A 4021-nucleotide genomic window follows, 5' to 3' on the forward strand; every position below is an offset into this window, starting at 1 on the left:
CGTCCTGGAAGAGCGACCATCCCCTGGTCACGCCGGAGGGCCGAGCCTTAGAATGCTCACCTGGACCCTTCTTGTTTTGCAGAAAGGGAAACTGAGGCCGAGAGACGCCCCTCCCCCCCCAGGACATCCCACAAGCCGGAACCAGGACTCTGGGCCCCTAGGCTTTCTGCCTTTCCACTGTGTCTCTTAAAAATCAATCTCAAATCTGCAGAGTTTCTTTTTTAATACGCCTCGGACACATGAGACCCACTTGGTATTCTCTTCAGGGCAAGCAGAATCCGGAGGAAAAGGCCAGGAACTCTATGTGGAGGTTTGGGTGGGGATGGGCTGGTGGGAATGTGAGCCTCCAGGCCTGTGGCTCAGGGGAAGGGGGAGGGGAGGGGAGGGGAGTACCACCCCCAGGAAACCGCTCCTCCAGTGCAGGGCCCCCACCTGCCTGGCGGAGGAGCGTTTGTCTGTAAAATCCGTGTCAAGGGACAGTTCATCCCTGTTAGACTAGTAGGTCGGGAGAGGCCTGTCAAGAATAAGGAGCCAGGGTCAGACTTATATTTTAAAAACACTTTCTTAGTTAATTTGGCCTCTTACACTTGGAAAAAATGACTGGTGCCTTCCAAGGGAATGACTCTATGGTTTGAATCCATCAAGCTCCGAGAGCACCAGCTATTTCTGAGTCTGGAAGCGGTGGAGGGACCACCAGCAAGAAGAGGTCAGCAAAACAGGCCTCACTGAGGTGAGTTTCCTGAACAGAACTATATTGCTAGGCACCATGACTGATGACATTTCAAGAAGCTTTGTGCATTATTTCTAACAACGGGTAGAACCAGGTTGAGAAAGATGGAAAAACAGCCTGAAAATATCTGAACCTACCTGAATTTCCAGCTGGGTAAGTCATTATTCTCACTCGGCCTTGGTTTCCCCATCTGAACAGGGGGTCGGTGGCTACCTGCCCAGTAGGGATACGAGGATAAATGCACCCAACCCGATGTCTGTTTGTCCACAGAAGTGCCCTCGTGTCCAGCGGCGGCTGCTGTGATGTCCTTACCATCAGTCCTGCCAGAGCTGGCTGCCTGGAATGGTCCTTGGTTTCTATAGAAATGATTAATTTCCCCGAGGGGCTAGGAGTCCCCTTCTGTTTAAGCCTCCGTCACTTTCCTGCTGGGAAGTGGTGCTTCCGGAGAGAGCGATGTGCATTTTCATGCTTTTATTAAAAATTACTCTTCCTTTAAAAGCCTTGCATGTGTCAGGAACAGCATTTTTTAACTGCTTTTGGGGGACCAAGCAAGGGTGGCTTGTGAACAGCCCCAGAACGTCAGGTGATCTGAGGGCTGAGGGAGGCCCACTCTTCAAGGGGTGCGTTCTAAGCTTGGCCATGATGTATGTACACCAGTGGGTGATGCTCTCTGGAGTTCCAGCCAGAGGTGGGGGCTTCCTGGTTTTGTCTGTGCAGCAGAGGCGGCAACAGCAAACGGAGAAGACAGAGATCTGCCTGCGGGGGGGGCGGGGAGAGGGCAAGCACTTTGCGCAGAATTGTATCACCTTAGCCCCGTTTTCTGGGAACCTGCCTCCTGCCCAGGTTTCCAGCACATGCCTTGCACGGAGCCCGACACCTCACCCTTATTCAGAGGGACTGAATTTCTAGATTGATCTGCTGTCTTTTTGGACGGTGGGAATTTGGGAAGAAAAGATAAAAAGATGAAGTTATTTTCTGTCCTGTTGACTGCTGTCGTGAGCCATAAGAAGAGGACCTAGGAGGGTAGGTAGAGGCTCAGAACCAACTAGTGGCATCTCACCTTGCGGAGGCTGGGTTCCAGGGTCCGTACATAAGTTAGAGGATATGTGCAAATCTCTTTTATTTTGAGAAAACTTTCCAGTTGGGTTTCTTTTTTACAGATGCATGTTTTATAAACATATATGACGATGTCATAACATACATATAACATGGCTTATATTCTGTGCCATACTCTTCTGTATTTGAAATTAGCTCAAATTGATTTGTTCTTGATTCCTGTGAAGTTTCCATCTTTGGATATTTATGTTTTCTGAGGGGTTTGAAAATTATTTTGGAAACCAAGTCCAAAGTGCTCTTATACACACAGTGATTTTCTTCCTCCAGTCCTTGAGTTCAAGTTTACAGAACCCTGCTATGATCATTCAGGAGAAACAACACAGGACACACACACACACACACACACACACACACACACGTGTGTATATATATGTGTGTGTATTTTTTGTTTTTTAATTAAATGTTTTTTATTTTTGAGAGAGAGAGAGAGACAGAGTATGAGTGGGGGAGGAATAGAGAGAGAGGGAGACAGAATCTGAAGCAGGCTCCAGACTCTGAGCTGTCGGCACAGAGCCTGATGTGGGGCTCGAACTCATGGACCGTGTGGTGAGATCATGACCTGAACTAAAGTTGAACCCTTAACCGACTGAGCCACCCAGGCATCTCTGTGTGTATTTTTTTTTTTTTACTCCACAGAGGAATACACACCTAATTCATGTCAGCTATATAGTATTTATATATGAGATAATATGACTTTGTGATAAATATGAGTATGTAACATATATAAACAATAATATGACTTTGTAACATTAAAATAAAGGAAAATGTCATCTGTATGTTTTGTTACCTTTACAGAATAATAAAAGAGTTACATATTTAAAAACATTAAAAAACATAACATATTGTACCATATGTTTTAAGTATATTTAGTATATTGCATTATAATTGCATTGTATAAAGGTTGGGAGTCAGCAAAGCAAACAATGAGAATCCCAGCCACCTTGTCTCTTTACTTTTCTGTATGTGTATAATTCTTCTTCTTTTCATGTTTATTTATTTTTGAGAGAGAGAGAGAGAGAGAGAGAGAGAGAGAGAGACAGAACATGAGTGGGGGAGGGGCAGAGAAAGAGGGAGACACAGAATCCGAAGCAGGCTCCAGACTTTGCCGCCAGCACAGAGCCTGACACAGGGCTTGAACCCAAGGACTGTGAGATCATGACCTGAGCTGAAGTCAGACACTCAACCCACTGAGCCACCCAGGGACTCCATAATTATTCTTTTCTGCATTTTGCATATTCCCTAAAATGTGTAACTATTACTTCTGAGAAAGAAAAAGAGAAGTATCGGGGTGCCTGAGTGGCTCAGTGGGTTAAGTGTCTGACTCTTGATTTTGGCTCAGGTCATGATCTCTGGGTTCATAGGATCGTGCCCCATGTGGCTCTGCACTATTATCTCGAAGCCTGCCTGGGATTCTCGCTTTCTCTCTGTCCCTCCCCCACTCTCTCTAAATCAATCAATCAATCAATCAACATCCTTTTTAAAAAAGAGAGAATTATATTAAAGCCTCACCCCCCCCCCCTTTTTGCAACTGTTCCTGCTTTGTTCTCTTCCCTTCAGCCTAGCAGGGACCCCGAAGGCCAGCCAGGGGCATAGGGTGCACAGCACCCTGTTGCCGAGGGAGTGAGCTGGTGGGTTTAGAGCACTGCCTGAGCTACAGGCGGAGACCCGCTCCCTCGCTGTGTGGGTCACCGCCCACTCTCCAATCCATCTCCTCCCACTTTCCACTCCCCTCTCCAGCTCTGTTCCAGGCGCCCCGGCTTCCTTGCTGTTTCTGTAAGTCGTGGAGCGGAGGGAGTGCCGCTTTTGAGCAAACTCAAGGTCTTTACCCCTGCTCTTCCCTCTTCCCCGGGCGGCTGCTCCTCCTGACACTGACCTTGCTGGCCCCTTGTTTCCCTCAGCGCTGCTGCAGCGGCAGCTCCTGTAGAACAGCCCCATCTTCCCAGTCACCGTCTTCCTGTCCCCGTCAGCTGTCCCCGTCACCGTCTTCCCGTGCACTGTTCCGCGTCCTCCTAGTACTCACCGCCAGCTGACATATTCTCTTCTCTGTTTAATGTCTCTTTATTGGAATGTCTACCCCCCACAAGCAGGACTTTCTCTGTTTCATTTGGTGGAACAGTGATAGTTGGTGAATGAGTGAATCCGAACCGCCGGACCGGCAGGCGGGATGTGGGCAGC

At 48.0% G+C, this 4021-nt stretch overlaps 1 long non-coding RNA gene across 1 annotated transcript; it reads left to right on the forward strand.

The window, feature by feature from the left end:
* Positions 1–374: 374 nt before the first annotated feature.
* Positions 375–1228, forward strand: LOC115274260. The gene is made up of 2 exons (XR_003901166.1): positions 375–883; positions 1001–1228. It is a non-coding gene; the product is annotated as an uncharacterized LOC115274260 (long non-coding RNA).
* Positions 1229–4021: the final 2793 nt, after the last annotated feature.

Source organism: Suricata suricatta, chromosome 12 (genome assembly GCF_006229205.1).
Source record: "Suricata suricatta isolate VVHF042 chromosome 12, meerkat_22Aug2017_6uvM2_HiC, whole genome shotgun sequence".
Classification (NCBI taxonomy): domain Eukaryota; kingdom Metazoa; phylum Chordata; class Mammalia; order Carnivora; family Herpestidae; genus Suricata; species Suricata suricatta.